The sequence below is a fragment of the Hyperolius riggenbachi genome, chromosome 9, assembly GCF_040937935.1.
Source record: "Hyperolius riggenbachi isolate aHypRig1 chromosome 9, aHypRig1.pri, whole genome shotgun sequence".
Lineage (NCBI taxonomy): Eukaryota > Metazoa > Chordata > Amphibia > Anura > Hyperoliidae > Hyperolius > Hyperolius riggenbachi.
In genome coordinates this window covers 11,138,247-11,155,250 of record NC_090654.1, presented here as the reverse complement: position 1 = coordinate 11,155,250, position 17,004 = coordinate 11,138,247, and the positions used below count along the sequence as shown (strand labels likewise).

Below are 17,004 nucleotides of genomic sequence, written 5' to 3'. Positions count from 1 at the left end.
GCCATGCAGTCATAAATGTAATACAGATAAGAGGTTCAATAAACAGGGACCGGAAACGCTAACCCAGCAGCAGCACACGTGATGGAACAGGAGGAGGCACAGAAGGAGAAGGCCACGCTTTGAGACACAACAACCCAGGCCTTGCATGAGGACAAGAAGCGTGCGGATAGCATGCTTTTTGCCGCCATGCAGTCATAAATGTAATACAGATAAGAGGTTCAATAAACAGGGACCGGAAACGCTAACCCAGCAGCAGCACACGTGATGGAACAGGAGGAGGCGCAGGAGGAGAAGGCCACGCTTTGAGACACAACAACCCAGGCCTTGCCTGTGGACAAGAAGCGTGCGGATAGCATGCATTTTGCCGCCATGCAGTCATAAATATAATACAGATAAGAGGTTCCAGGAAAAGGGACCGGAAACGCTAACCCAGCAGAAGCACACGTGATGGAACAGGAGGAGGCGCAGGAGGAGAAGGCCACACTTTGAGACATAAAAAACCAGGCCTTGCATGAGGTCAAGAAGCGTGCGGATAGCATGCTTTTTGCCGCCATGCAGTCATAAATGTAATACAGATAAGAGGTTCCAGGAAAAGGGACCGGTAACGCTAACCAATCACAGATGGTCATTGTTCATGTTACTTGGTTGGGGTCCGGGAGTGTTGCGTAGTCGTTTCCAATCCAGGATTGATTCATTTTAGTTTGAGTCAGACGGTCTGCATTTTCTGTGGAGAGGCGGATACGCCGATCTGTGACGATGCCTTCGGCAGCACTGAAACAGCGTTCCGACATAACGCTGGCTGCCGGGCAAGCCAGCACCTCTATTGCGTACATTGCCAGTTCGTGCCAGGTGTCTAGCTTCGAGACCCAATAGTTGAAGGGTGCAGATGGATTGTTCAACACAGCTACGCCATCTGACATGTAGTCCTTGACCATCTTCTCCAGGCGATCGGTGTTGGAGGTGGATCTGCACGCTTGCTGTTCTGTGGGCTGCTGCATGGGTGTCAGAAAATTTTCCCACTCCAAGCACACTGCCGATACCATTCCCTTTTGGGCATTAGCTGCGGCTTGTGTTGTTTGCTGCCCTCCTGGTCGTCCTGGGTTTGCGGAAGTCAGTCTGTCTGCGTACAACTGGCTAGAGGAGGGGGAGGATGTCAATCTCCTCTCTAAAGTCTCCACAAGGGCCTGCTGGTATTCTTCCATTTTGACCTGTCTGACTCGTTCTTCAAGCAGTTTTGGAACATTGTGTTTGTACCGTGGATCCAGAAGGGTATAAACCCAGTAATTGGTGTTGTCCAGAATGCGCACAATGCGTGGGTCGCGTTCAATGCAGTCTAGCATGAATTGAGCCATGTGTGCCAGAGTCCTGCCAGAATCCTCATCATCCTCTTGTGAGTGTTGTGATAGTTGTTGTGATGCATAATAGTCGTCACCTTCTTCCTGGTCTGCTTCTGCTGACCATTCGCGCTGAATTGTGGAAGTCCAACGTGCACCGCTCTGGCCCTCGTCAGTGGTGGCATGAAATTCCTGCTCCAACTCCAGCTGTTCCTCCTCCTCTTCTTCGTCATAGCTGCTGGGGCCAGCGTTTCCTGAGGCGGATGGCCTGATGTTGGTACCATCACGCTGATCGTTTTCTCCTTCAGATTCCCCCAGTTGCATCATGACAGCTGTTTCCTTGATTTTCAACATTGACTTCTTCAGTAAACACAGCAGTGGTATGGTAATGCTGACTGAAGAGTTGTCACTGCTCACAAGCAACGTGGATTGCTCAAAATTTTGGAGGACTTGGCAGAGGTCCAACATGTTGGCCCAATCGGATCCACAGAAGCTTGGCAGCTGTCCGGATGCGCCTCGGTACTGCGCCGTCATGTTCTGGACCACTGCAATCTTCTGCTCGCAAAAGCGGGCTAGCATGTGCAGCGTAGAATTCCAGCGCGTAGGGACATCACACAGCAAGCGATAATGGGGGAGATTGAAGCGCTCCTGCATCTTGGCGAGTGCCCCCGAAGCAGTACTGGAATTTCTACAATGTTTGGCCACTCGTCGCACCTTCAACAGAAGATCGGCCACGCCTGAGTATGTCCTCAGGAACCGCTGAACTACTAGGTTCATCACGTGCGCCAGGCAAGGGATGTGTGTCAGCTTAGCCAACCTTAAAGCGCGAATGAGATTACTCCCATTATCACACACAACCATGCCCGGTTTCAGGTCCAGCGGTGCCAGCCACAAATCCGTCTGTTCCTTTATTCCCCTCCAAATTTCATCCCCTGTGTGCTGCTTATCCCCAAGGCAGATCAGCTTCAGCAACGCTTGCTGACGCATCCCAACAGCTGTGCTGCACTGCTTCCACGATCCTACTGCTGCTGGGTTAGCGTTTCCGGATGAGGTACAGCTTTGAGATGCGTTGGAGGAGAAGGAGTCAGAGAGGTAGGTGCTGCTGTTGTTATCCAGTGGGAGGGATGGCAGTGCAGCTGTTTGCGGCGTGGGCAACACCCGCACCGTAGCAGGTGAGGAATCGCTGCCAGGCTCCACAAGGTTCACCCAGTGCGCGGTAAGGGAGATGTATCGACCCTCTCCGAACGCACTCGTCCAGGTGTCAGTGGTGAGGTGAACCTTGTAGGCAACGGCATTCTTCAAGCTTCGGGTTATTTTGCTGACCTCGTGCTCATGCAACTCAGGCACTGCAGAGCGCGCAAAGTGGTAGCGGCTGGGAACCACGTAACGTGGGATGGCCACTGACATCATGCCCTTGAAGCTGTTTGTCTCCACCACTCGATATGACAGCATTTCGCAGGCCAGAAGCTTGGCTATGCTGGCTGTTAGTGCCACGGCCCGGGGGTCATTTGCTGGCAATTTCCTCTTGCGCTCAAGCATCTCCGAGACAGACAACTGAACCGTAGGGCTGCACACTGAACGGCTGTTGGTTGTTGTGTTTGATGACTGGGAGACCTCAAGAGCACTATTCCGGAAAGTGACAGTGTCAGCGTCGTCTGATGTTTGTGAATGTTGTTGTGAACCACGCAATGGCTGGGCTACTGCTGCTGCTGAGAAGGGTCTGGTGGTGAGTCTGGTGACCCCAAGGGAGGCAGTGTTGCTGGTACCCTGTCCTGGCGGCCACAGAGTGGGATGTTTGGATACCATGTGGCGGGTCATGCTGGTGGTGGAGAGGTTGTTAATATGTTTTCCCTTGCTCAGGCGGGTCTTGCACACCTTGCAAATCACCATGGTACCATCCTCACTGCAGTCTTCAAAGAAAGGCCAGACTTTGGAGCAACTGCCTTGCTGGCGATTTCCATTTGCGCCTCTTTTTTGTCTCACTTGAACTTCCACGCTTGTGGTGCCTGAAATTTCGCGCCGCCTACCTTGTGGCACAAGGCGAACTCGTGCAGCAGTGGGTTCTTCAACAGACTCATCTGTGCTGCTGCTACGACGGCGATGTTCTCCTTCACATACAAAATCTGGGTCTCTGTCAACATTGTCCATACCCTCCTCCTCTTCCATCTCCTCAAACTCGTCATATGTGATTGTGGGCCGCCGCCGTGGAGTAGAGCTCCCCACAACAACCTCTGCGCAGCACACTCCAATGTCGTCTTCAAGATCTTCTCGGCCGACCTCCTGCAATTGAAACCCCTCCTGCCCAACTTGCTCTGGGATTTGGGTTTCAAAGTCCTCGGACTCGCCTTGCATCTCAGTGCGCGGTGCATTTCCCACACTAAATGGTTGTGAATCCGGGCACAAAATTTCTGGCTGTTCCATTGACCTTTGAAAGGTGGAAGTTTGTTGGGCTGGGAATAGCTCCTGCGAATACCCCATTGTGTCCTGAGGAAATTCTTCGGACTGGTTATTTGGCAGTTGTGTGCGTGGTGTCGCTGCCGGTTGTGTCAGCTTTGTGCCCACTGGCTCCTTGTAACTGGCTGAGGACTCGGACCTCGTGTGTGATGTGCTGGTGCTGCTTAACCCACTGCTGGACGCTTGAGAGGTCATCCAATTAATTATCTGGTCCTGTTCTTTTGGATTTGTGAGGGTTGATTTCCTGGACAACATGGGCGGTATTGAGTGTGTTTTCTTCGGTGCTCCACTGTGGCCTGTACGTGAACCGTCAGGGGAAACACCTCTTCCCTTGCCCCTCCCTCTTTCACAGGATTTCTTCTTCATTTCACTTATCCTTAAAGTACACGCTGACTGGCAGCAGTACAGTGGCAGTACAGAAATGCTATACAGTGGCGGGTGAGCGGTGTACTACTATTTCCAGCAGCGACACAGAGCACAATGCTATACAGTGGTGGGTGAGCGGTGTACTACTGTTCCCAGCAGCGACACAGAGCACAATGCTATACAGTGGTGGGTGAGCAGTTTACTACTGTTCCCAGCAGCGACACAGAGTGACAGTAAACACAATGCTATACAGTGGTGGCTGAGCGGTGTACTACTGTTCCCAGCAGTGACACAGAGCACAATGGTATACAGTGGTGGGTGAGTGGTTTACTACTGTTCCCAGCAGAGACACAGAGTGGCAGTAAACACAATGCTATACAGTGGTGGCTGAGCGGTGTACTACTGTTCCCAGCAGCCTCACAGAGCACAATGGTATACAGTGGTGGGTGAATGGTGTACTACTGTTCCCAGCAGAGACACAGAGTGGCAGTAAACACAATGCTATACAGTGGTGGCTGAGCGGTGTACTACTGTTCCCAGCAGCCTCACAGAGCACAATGGTATACAGTGGTGGGTGAGTGGTGTACTACTGTTCCCAGCAGAGACACAGAGTGGCAGTAAACACAATGCTATACAGTGGTGGCTGAGCGGTGTACTACTGTTCCCAGCAACACAGAGCACAATGCTATACAGTGGTGGGTGAGCGGTGTACTACTGTTCCCAGCAGAGACACAGAGTGGCAGTAAACACAATGCTATACAGTGGTGGCTGAGCGGTGTACTACTGTTCCCAGCAGAGACACAGAGTGGCAGTAAACACAATGCTATATAGTGTGGGTGAGCAGTGTACTACTGTTCCCAGCAGCGACATGACTGGGGGGACCCTGGCTAGCCTGGCTGGAGAGAGAACTACCCTGCCTGCCTACCCAAAGCTAAACCCACAGACAAATGGCGGAGAAATGACGTGGATCGGGTATTTATTTACCCGAACCACGTGACCCGTTCGGCCAATCAGAGCGCGTTCGGGTCCGAACCACGTGACACGTTCGGCCAATCACATGCGCTCTTAGTTCGGCCATATGGCCGAACGGTTTGGCCGAACACCATCGGGTGTTCGGCCGAACTCGAACATCACCCGAACAGGGTGATGTTCTGCAGAACCCGAACAGTGGCGAACAGTGTTCGCCCAACACTATGCAGAATTGGAAGTAATGATAGCAATAGTGATTGCACACTGATTGTTGATTGCAATTCAATCTGAGTTTGTATATTGTGGGGACCTGGTTATAATTTTACATGCCTCCCCAGGTAAGGAGCTGTGGGCCCCGATGCAAGTTTTACATGCCCCCCCCCCCCCCCCCCAAGCACTCTATACATAACAATTGATACGGCGCACCAAAACCTGCCAAGGACATCCACAGTGTCAGAGTTGCAAGAAGGGGATGGGGAACAGCTTGTTAAGGATTACTACTATTCACAGCATCTATAAAAGGTAGACAGGGCGCTCTACAGTAAGGCCCGGTTCACATTAGCGTTCGCTATCAGGATTTTCCTGATCTGATCCGGAACGCATACTGTACAAACGGAACGTACGTTCCGCATAGCAATGTAATGTCTATGCGGACGTTCACACGCGTCCGTTCCGTACGTACCGGAGCCGGATCGGATCCAGACTCCGGACTCTTTTCCAACATGGGTCCGGATCTCCGGCCCACGCACCCGGACCGGAGCCTGACCGGAGCCTGACAGCACCATCCGGAACACAGAAACCAATGGGGAACGGAAGACACAGAACACACTACGTACTGTTTGAGTCCTAGGAAGGCTGTCAACAAAAGAATAAGCTTGATGCAAGCTGCAAAGTGATCAATGCTGGTCTGTGCTGGGTCAGCCAGTCCATGTGGTGAGAGGCTTTATTGATTATTTGGTGGTGGAGCACAGGGTGCTGATGTCATCTAGTGGGAGCACTGGTGCAATGGAGCGTATTTGAACCATACAGTATTACACTATTGGAGCTTTTTTGTCTCTTATGTCTGCATCGGCTTGCTGAGGAGGAATAAGCTGGGACATTGAGAGAATACTGGCTTGTCCAGAAGCGTGTTTAGCTGATCCTGAGAAGGGCAGCTGTGGGATCTGGTGAGCGTATACTGTAACTATAAACACTCAGGAATTGTTGAAGGTCACCTATGTACTAAATAGGTTTGGAGGAAGAATTCTGTGGACTTTCATCTGATTTTAATATCAGGGACATTAACATATAGTCATTTCCACTCTTGTTCATTTTTGTATGACTGTGTTTTACTTTTATGTAAAGCGGTGCGCTGTGCTTCATCACAGCAGCACCATGACCCTCTGCGGGTTCCCAACGAACCCACACAGGGTTAAATGTGGGAGTAGGCGTGGTTGGTGGAGGAGCAGGGTTTGAGCTGATTGGGCAGCGGGGGGAGGGCGCCAGGAAGCTTAGGGGGAGGGCAGAGGCTAACGGCAGTTAGCCTCCAGCGTAGCAGCGAGAGGAACGTCCCACCCGCCCACCCTGTAGGAGTGAGGGGGGGGGAGGGGTTTTTTGTTTTCAGTCAGTTGCCGCTATCCATGGCGCTTTTCCGGCAGGTGGGTACACGCGTTATCGGTTAGGCAGTTAGAATATATGGGGTTTCCTTGGGGGGGTATTTATATTCAGTGAAGAAAATAAATAAATAAAGGAGGAGGAGGAGAAGGTGCGGTCTATGGTTATATGCGTATGGTTAATGCTCTGTTTCTGTTGCAGGCTCCTTGTCACAGCTTGGCGGTTGTCCCCTTGCTAGCGGAAGTGGTTAGTGAAGGATTGAGGGGTAAACTGAGGTTTTTGGAGGCCATAAGCTGGCGGAAGGCTTGGAAAAAGTGAGGCATGTAAGCCCGGAGGACCCCCGAGCCCATGGCGCGGCTGGGGGTTATTGGTTTCATGCAGGGAGTTGTTGGTTGGGGACCCCTCGATCCAGGTGCTAGCAAGGGGATGAAGTTTACTGAGGTTATGAAGATGTTGTTTTACTTTATAAGTTGTGTTATTTATATATGGTTATGTAAATGTGTTATGGAAATGTTATAAATGATTATGTATGCTTTATTACAATTTTTTGTTGTCCTTGGGGAGTAAAAAAGCTGTGGCCGGTACAATAAAGTATCATTCCAACAAGAAGTAGTTAGCGTCGTGCTTATGTAGAGTTATGTTAAGGTTGTTGGAATGTGTGGGTTGGCCATAGCTATGATGAGAGTGGGGGAGGGAGGAGCTGGTAGATAGGGGTTGATAGGAGTAGGTGAACGCTGCAGGGTCATGTCTGAGAATAATCTTAACTGCTTACTGTAGAGCGCTCTGTCTACCTTTTATATTGCTTACAGAGTGACACACACACTTTTTTCAGGCGCGATCCAGGGAAAACTGTTACATTTTGCTAAAAAGTTAAATTTGAGGAGCGCACATCATAGGTTCTGGTTTAATAGCAAAGCATCTATAGCCCTGATGCGGTTGCTTCCTCTGCATCCCCTATTGTTCTATTGTTACGCCCCTGGCTAGACAAGTCAAATAACATTTATATCACGATTTTCTCCTGGCGGGCTCAAAGCGCCAGAGCTGCAGCCACTAGGATGCGCTCTATAAGGCAGCAGTGTTAGGGAGACTTGCCTAAGGTCTCCTACTCACCTACTGAATAGGTGCTGGCTTACTGAACAGGCAGAGCCGAGATTCAAACCCTGGTCTCCTGTGTCAGAGGCAGAGCCCTTAACCATTACACCACCCAGCCACCATGGCTAGACAAATGCTGTTTGATATCACAATGTTGTATATTTTTAGTGGGTCATGAAGCCTCACTTTCTGCCCGGAGGTGTTTCCCGCTTATTAACACGGTAATCCCTGAATTTTGGTGGTGCGATGTGGTGCGACCTTTGCACAGCACCAAAAATGCCGGTTGGCAGTGTGAAGCAGTTAGCAATAGAGAAAAAGGCAGTGTATAATTCCAACCTGTCCAGACAAACTCTGCTCTCCTGGGAGACAGAAGCTGGATGTCAGAAGCAGGAGGATGAGAATTGGCAGAAGCACACCACACCAGCTGCTGCGATGTTTGTCCAGGCTGTAGCGAGGGACAGGGAAGTGAAAGCACGCTTCCCTTTTCAAGTGTATTGCGAGATCTCAGGCGCCATTTTATTTAAGGCTGAGGACTGTGCCATCTTGTCTGAGGCTCGAACGTCCAGGAGGGAGCAGATCTAGCCCACACAGCAGCTATTTAAACGCAGAGTTCCCTAACCCTGTCCTCAAGGCCCACCAACAGTACATGTTTTGCAGAAAACCACAAACATACACAGGTGGGGTAATCAGTTTCTCAGCAGAGCTAACTACCTCTGTGGATTTCCACAAAACATGCACCGTTGATGGGCCTTGAGGACAGGGTTGGGTTGGGGAACACTGATTTAAAGGATACCTGAGTGATTGTAAATGTGTGGTTGGCAGCCAGCAACAGCAAGCAGGAATGACTTACCGAGCGCCAGAGCTCTGCGTGCCGCTGGTCTGGTCTTCCTCTCACAGGAAGTACAGTGAGAGCGTGATTGGACAGTGCAGAAGATCAGACCAGACGAGCTGTACGCAGAGCTCTGGCTCTCAGTTTCTGCTCGCTGCCACGGCCTGGCTGCAATACATTCTGAAGGGGGAGCGTGGAAAGGGGGGCAGGTGAGGGAGGTCCCCCCCTTTGCCCCTTTATGCTCACTGCCCCACCTTCCTGCGCTGTGCCCCTCCTCTTCAGCACTGGGGCCCTGAAAGCACCATGTTATTAGAAGGCCCACCGGGAACATTCCTGAGCTCCCACGGGCCAGTCCAACACTGCATCACACCACTAGCTGTTGCTACAAAGATTCTAAGCATTTACCACTGATGCTATCCAATGCAGCTATTAAAGAGACACTGAAGCGGAAAAAAAATTATGATATTATGATTTGTATGTGTAGTACAGCTAAGAAATAAAACATTAAGATCAGATACATCAGTCTAATTGTTTCCAGTACAGGAAGAGTTGAGAAACTCCAGTTGTTATCTTTATGCAAACAAGCCATTAAGCTCTCCGACTAAGTCTTAGTCGTGGAGAGGGCTGTTATCTGACTTTTATTATCTCAACTGTAAGTGAACTGTTTACTTTTTCTCTGCTAGAGGAGAGGTCATTACTTCACAGACTGCTCTGAAAGAATCATTTTGAATGCTGAGTGTTGTGTAATCTGCACATATTATAGAATGATGCAATGTTAGAAAAAACACTATATACCTGAAAATAAAAGTATGAGAATATTTTCTTTGCTGCTAATCTTCTAGTAATTATTCATAGTACACAACCAATTCATTATATCATATATATTTTTTTCGCTTCAGTGTCTCTTTAAACAGTCTAATAACTAAAAAATGCTGACAGTGCATAAACAGTTTTTTAAACAAATAGTGTAACGCACGTTACACATGTAACAAATGCATCACGTGACTTATGCAAATATGTACAAAAATGTGAGAGAGAGAAAACTACGGTGCAGATGCAGGATGCTCCAGGTTGACGGGAGCACGACAGGGAGCGCACGTGGCCGGGCCACACATGTGCGACAATGCATCACTCAGCTAGGCTACCAGGCCATAGTGTGGGGGACAGGAGCCACCCCGGGGGATGGCAAGGAACTGAGCAGCCTCAAGGGGGCTTAAGGAAGCCCCAGGTAAGTATAGAACCTGAAATGGCCTTTATCTTAGGTTCACTTTAAAACCCCCGGATTCTTAACCCTTAATGAGGATCTGTAGTTTCAAAAAAAATCCCTCGGGGGGATCCTTACCTCTGGAAGCCTCTGGATCCTAACAAGGTTTCCCCCGTCCTCCTCCATTCCTTTGTTAGCCTGCTCGGGTCCCCCGAAATGTGGGGAGGTAAATATTTACCTACCGTGACCCTGCCTCTCTTCCTTTGGGTTAAGGTGGAAATAGCTGAACCTGATCGATTCCCTCTACTGTGCAGGTGGGAGTTCTTTTGTGCCGTGCAGTAGAGCGGATACGATCGGGTTCGGCTATTTCTGCCTTAACCTGAACAAAGGGCCGCTACTGCGCCTGCGCTGGATCCCGAAGAGGTAAATAAATCCTCTCTTGTCAGGCTTGTTTGGGGAGGATTCGGTGGAGCCAGCACTGGATTGCCTGCAGCTACAGAGATTGGGGAAGCCTCATGCAGAGGTAAGTATCCACCAAAGTGTTTTTTATAATTTTTTTTAAGCACAGAGTCTTTTTAAGGTAATAAAAAAGTTCTATGTAGGTTTGGGACTGAACATACACCTGTTTATCTAACCATGGGCCTGGTGCAGGAAAGGCCTGTACATTGTCAGTGTGCAGACAACACATGGCAATTTATTGGTACAACCACCAGGGGAGCGTGTTACTCTATTAGCCCCATCCCGGTAATGCGTCTGCCGCTGGTAGTGTGATGGGCGCTTCACCCCTGGCGTTAGTACAGGTAACATTTCCACATGCTGCCTGCACACTGCAAATTTACCAGCCTTTCCTGCATAAGGCCCCATGTCACATGTCACTTTAGGCTCCCTTTAACACCTTATTATACATTACCAACAGCAACAGCAGGCTTGGTTTTTGTCTCAGTCTGTGACTCTGTCTGGGATATATTTGCTACTTCCTGACCCATTCAAGTAGCTAGCCATTAAGTCAGTGAGGTCCCTCGGTGTCCTCTGCTCCCCCTTCAATTTCCCGCTGGCGGCTCCTTTAAGTGTATGACCCCAGCAAGAGTCTTGGCCATCACCCATGCGTGGCCACGTCAGCGCACCTGGCCAGATCGCAACACCCGCCTTTTGGAGCTTTCTGTACATGCGAGGTTCATTCTTCTATGAACAGAGCACGCCGCTGTGGGCAGCATGGTGGCGTAGTGGTTAGCTTTCTCGCCTTGCAGCGCTGGGTCCCCGGTTTGAATCCCAGCCAGGGCACTATCTGCAAAGAGTTTGTATGTTCTCTCCGTGTCTGCGTGGGTTTCCTCCGGGCACTCCGGTTTCCTCCCACATTCCAAAAAAAACATACAGATAAGTTAATTGGCTCCCCCTAAAAATTGGCCCTAGACTACAGTACTTACACTACATAATATAGACATATGCCAATGGTAGGGATTAGATTGTGAGCTCCTTTGAGGGACAGTTAGTGACAAGAAAATATATATATACACTGTACAGCGCTGCGTAATATGTCGGCGCTATATAAATACTAAATAAAAATAATGTGCAGAACACTCCCGGCAGAGGGTTAATTACCTTTTGACCACTAGAGGTCCCCACACTTTATTCCTGTGTACTGTGAGCAGTACACAGGAAGTGTTGTGTGTGTGTTTTTACTTTCATTTTCAGAATAACCATGCTGGTGATCATTCATTACAGGCACTTTGATCGGCTTTAAAGGGGTTCTTTGGTGGTAGTAAAAAAAACAAAAACCGACACTTACCTGGGGCTTCTACCGGCCTCCTGCAGCTGCAATTCTTGTGTTGTCCTCCTACGATCCTCCATTCCCCGCCGCTGGTCCCGGTCTAATAACACATCTAATTAGACTGCGGCTGCTTAGCGTGGCCACGCGCGTGCGCACTCCTACGTGCGTCATTGGGAGCTAACTGCACAGTAGCAGTACAAGAAAACTTCATACTGTGCCTGCACAGTAAGCTCTCGATGATGCGAGCGGGAGCGAGCACTATTCATCTAGTTAGACGAATATTAGACCAGGACCTGCAGCGGGGAACCGAGGATCGTAGGAGGACAGCCCGGGACATGTCAGCTGCAGGGGGCTGATAGAAGCCCCAGGTAAGTGTTGTTTTTTTGTGTTTTTACCACCACCAGAGAACCCCTTTAATAACACCTGTTCCAATTCACCAGTCAGTGTCCTAATGGGCGGAGACGAGTGGGCGATCACGGCGGAGTAAGTATACTGTATCTACACCCCTGGAGTTTGAATGAAGTCTCAAGGGGGGTACGAATACTGTTGCTGGTTCAATAACTCCTTTTAAAGAATTATCTGACGTGAGAGGGATGTGGAGACTGCCATATTAATTTCCTTTTAAACAAGAAGTGGCCTGGCTGTCCTGCTGATCTCTTTGGCATTTGGAATAAGCATGCAGCTAATCTAGTCAGACTTCAGTCAACGCATCTGATCTGCAGGGTAGAGGATCAGCAGGACAGCCACGTAATGTGCATTGTTTAAAAGGAAATAAATATGGCAGCCACTTTAAAGGAACAGTAAGCTTCCTTCTGGTAAAATTGATCTTCTGATAAAATTTCTTGCCAAGACTGTGCACCAGAGACATGAATTCAGAAACGTAGTCATCATTTCTGACATGGAAGAACTTACAAACCCAGCGATCTGATTTATAACCAGCTGAAACACATCAGTGTTTTCTGTTTCCTCATGTCCGAGAAATCCCAGCATTGTTTTTTTCAGTGTTTTTAGCACAGCTCTTAAAGAGATTTTCCTGTCAGGCACATTTTAAGGGGCTCAAAGCGATTGATCAGACATTAAAACGCTCACAGCGATCGAACAGCAGATTTTAGTGCTGAAAAGAAAAAGTTATTTATTAATAATGGTAAACTACAGCTGCCAGCGCTTAATGCAGCCTTCTGAATGCCACATGCAAAGACAAGATCACTGGACCCCCCTGTGAAATGGTGGATGGCCCTCTCTCATCCCCACTCAAAACAGAAATTAGAAAGTCAGGGCAGGTAGGATTTAAAAAAGAAAAGAAAAAGAAAACACATACTTACACACACAGCCTGACACAGGAAAGAGGATGGGTGGGGTTGGGAAGCTCAGATGCACAGTCCCTCCAGCAGTGTGAGCTCCGTGTTCTAGACTCTCTCTCTAATCCGCACACACATCTGCAGACTGGCTGTGTTGCAATGACAGCAGTGGCAGCGTCTTCTTCTCTTCCTGGGTGGGGAGTTGTGGCGGGAACTCCCTGCGTCTTGCATGCTGGAGGGGGTGGGGGAGCACACAAGTAGGACAGATAAGTCTGCCAGGACCTAGTGTAGCACACAGCCTGCGGCCAGCAAATCTATATATATATATAAAATTTTGTGTGTGTGTGTGTGTGTGTGTGTGTGTGTGTGTGTGTGTGTGTGTGTGTGTGTGTGTGTGTGTGTGTGTGTGTGTGTGTGTGTGTGTGTGTGTGTGTGTGTGTGTGTGTGTGTGTGTGTGTGTGTGTGTGTGTGTGTGTGTGTGTGTGTGTGTGTGTGTGTGTGTGTGTGTGTGTGTGTGTGTGTGTGTGTGTGTGTGTGTGTGTGTGTGTGTGTGTGTGTGTGTGTGTGTGTGTGTGTGTGTGTGTGTGTGTGTGTGTGTGTGTGTGTGTGTGTGTGTGTGTGTGTGTGTGCCGCGATCACTCGAAAACGGCTTGACCGATTTGAACGAAACTTGGTACACAGATCCCTTACTACCTGGGATGATATGTTCTGGGGGTCTCGCGGCCCCCTTGCACACCTGGGCGGAGCTACAAACAGCAAATCAGATTTCATCCATTCAAGTCAATGGAAAAAATGTAAAAGGCTGCCATTCTCACAGTAATCAAGCCAGAGTCCCCACACTTGGCACAGGTGGTCACTTGGTGACCGAGGTTACAAATCCAGGAAAAGTGGGCGGGGCATAAAACAGCCAATCAAATTTCAGCCGTTAATTTTAAATGGGAAAATGTAAACTGCAGCCATTCTTAGACTGTTAATCGCAGGGTTCTCAAACTTGGCACATTTGGTCACTGGGTGAATGCGATTAAGATTCAAGAAAATGGGTGGAGCCTACAACAGCCAATCAAAATTCACCTATTGATTTTCAAGGGGAATATTTAAACTGCTGCTATTCTTACACTTTTAATGGCAGAGGCTTCAAACTTGCTACAGTCGGTCATTGGGTGACTGGGGTCCAAATTCACTAAAGGGGCGGGGCCACATACAGCCAATCAGATTTCCTTGGTGGATAAACTGCTTCCATTCACACATTTTTGATGCCAGGAACAGGGCCGGATTTCTACTTTTTGCCGCCCAAGGCCCGCTGTAACCGCCCCCCCCCCCCCCCCCCCATACCTTCCCCTCCTAACAGCATCCTCATCAACCACACACACACTTTTCTCCTCCCAGCAAACACAAAACTTTAACTGAAACTACTGTAGAAATCATCTTACACCCCACCGTTTCAGCACTGGGTCCCTCTCTGGTCAAATGGGATTCTGCAGTGTTCAAGCTTGGCTGTAGGCGAGTGTGTCCATACTGGGCATGTACAAGTAAAGTTGGCACATGCTCAGTAGAACTAAGGCACTTGTGTACTGTTTTTTTTCCTCCATGCACAAGCATTTCATTTTACTGAGCATATGCAAACCTTATTTGCACGTGTGCAGTACAGATACGCTTGGCCACTGTGTATGTGTGTGTGCATGTGTATGGAATAAGGCAGTTAGAACTGAGGAAGGTCAACTAGAGGAGATGTATGCATGCAAAGGGACAGAACTAATGCCTGGCAGACACAATGAGATTTTCTGGCAGATTTCCTGTCAGACTGATTATTTCCAATATGTCCAATATGATTTCTAATCGATTTTCCGTTTACTTCTATGGAACATCGATCGGAAATCAGATTGGACATGATGGAAATAATTGAATTGACAGTACATCTGCCAGAAAATCTCATTGTACGTTCCAGGCATTAGGGACAGAAAGGCTGGTGCAGTGGCGTAGCTAAGGAGCTGTGGGCCCTGATGCAAGTTTTACAATGGGGCCCCCCCAAGCACTCTATACATAACAATTGATACGGCGGCACCAAAACCTGCCAATGGCAACTACAGTGTCAGAGGTGCAAGAAGGGAATGGGGAAGCAGTTTGTTAATGATTACTACTACTCAAAGTATCTATAGAAGTAATTATTATGAGCACAGGACCAATAGAGAGCTAATACTGTAGTTGAGGGAGGGCCCTTCGGGGCCCCACTGGCCCAAGGGCCCCGATGCGGTCGCAACCTCTGCAACCCCTATTGCTACGCCCCTGGGCTGGTGTAAGGTAGGTAAGGGGCAGTTAAAACTGAAGAGGTGGTCATGGTGAGGAGAGATCAGTCAGGCTGGGGTGAGGTAAGAAAGGATAAAGAAGATAGAGAAGGACGGTCAGAACTGAGGGGGTGTTCAGGGTAAATAAGTCAGCCAGGGTAGGGGATGGTAACAATTGAAGGGCTAGCCAGGGCCCCTGTTTCCATAGGGGCAAACAGCCCCCAGCATGCGCCCCCCCCCACCACCTATAGAAGCGCCACAGCTTCCAGTTTGCCCCTCCATAGAAGCACTACAGTTCCCAGCATGGTCCACCTCTCCATAGAGGCACCACAGCTCCCAGCATTCCCCTCCATATAGTATTGGGGTGTCCCTAGGGCCCAAGAGCAGGCTGCCGACCCCATCCCCCAATGTGTATAGTGGTCCACGGTGCCCCTGCACAGTATTCGCAGTGGGGAGCACTCACCTGTCCAATCGGCATGCTCCTCCTTCAGTCTGTGTGCCTCATCCTTGTGGACACCTCATCTCCATGACCTGGCGGCATGTACATTACTCATGTGCACCTGGGTCATGGAGATGAGGCGTCTGTGTGGATGAAGACTGAGGCACCCAGAAGAGTGCGTCAGAGGGACAGATGAGGGCACTCCGCTGCAAATACTCTGCAAGGGCATCATGGACGACTATACACATAGAGGGAAGGGGTCTACCAGCTGGCTCTGGTGACATGGGGGACACCCCAGTACTATGAGAAGGAGGTGCATGCTGGGAGCTGTAGTACCTCTATATAGGTGGACATTCTGGGAGATGTAGTACCTCTATAGAGGGGGGCATGCTGGGAGCTGTAGTGCCTCTGTATAGGTAGGCATGCTGGGAGCTGTAGTGCCTCTATAGAGGGTGGCATGCTGGGAGCTGTAGTGCCTCTGTAGAGGGGGCATGCTAGGAGCTGTAATGCCTCTGTATAGGTAGGCATGCTGGGAGCTATAGTGCCTCTATAGAGGGGGCATGCTGGGAGCTGTAGTGCCTCTGTAGAGGGGGCATGCTAGGAGCTGTAGTGCCTCTGTATAGGTGGGCATGCTGGGAGCTGTAGTGCCTCTATACAGGGGGCATGCTGGGACCTGTAGTGCCTCTGTATAGGTGGGCATGCTGGGAGCTGTAGTCCCTCCATAGAGGGGGGGCTTGCTAGGAGCTGTAGTGCATCTATACAGGGGAGCATGCTATGAGCTGTAGTGCCTCTATGGTGGGTGGAGGGGACAAAGGGGTCACCATCTAATGCTGCTTCCTGGATGGGAGGTCAGGATCAGGTAGGTACTCACACAGGCTTGAAGTCACTGTGTCTGCAGCAGAAGAAGTTATTCTAAAAGCCAGACACCGGATCCTTCAGCTTCCTGATCTATTCTATCTGTACAGAGTCCTGCTTCAGCTTCTCCCCATGTGCAGTTTGGACGATTTCAGCACTCTCTCCCTCCCCCGTGCTTTGCTGTCGGTACTCAAAGGAGGGAGGGGGGAGTGTATACACAAAGTTGCTGTGGCTATGCACAGAGGTCTGTCTCCTTCTCTGCCAGCGCTCTGGGATTTCTGACTGCCTCAGCAGCATGGTGAGACCTCCGTGCAGCACTCCTCTATGCTGCCGCTGCCTGCTCTAATCAGCTGATCCTGCTAACTTCCCTGGCTTCCGCCTAGCCGCCCGCTGCGCACACACACAACATGCTGCAATGTGCTAAGCAATGCGGGCGGCTACAGACAGAAGGAACTGAGGTGACGGTGGGACACACAAGTTACTTCTCAGTCGCCCTAAGAATTCTCCGCCCTAGGAACCGG

The 17,004-nt window shown here is 49.7% G+C and overlaps 1 protein-coding gene across 3 annotated transcripts in view; it reads right to left on the bottom strand.

Annotated features, from left to right (window-relative positions):
- Nucleotides 1-16,803, bottom strand: part of LOC137531912 (E3 ubiquitin-protein ligase TRIM39-like) — a 45,511-nt gene extending 28,708 nt beyond the window's left edge. Inside the window, exons 1-2 of one of the 3 annotated variants that reach the window (XM_068251928.1) lie at nt 16,500-16,802; nt 12,932-13,139 (exon numbers count right to left, since the gene is read on the bottom strand). The gene's annotated coding sequence lies outside the window, so the exon portion shown is untranslated. Of the gene's footprint in view, nt 1-12,927; nt 13,186-16,499 lie in introns of those variants that run through there. The other 2 variants (XM_068251932.1, XM_068251929.1) reach the window with 2 other exon arrangements.
- Between the last annotated feature and the right edge of the window lie 201 nt (nt 16,804-17,004).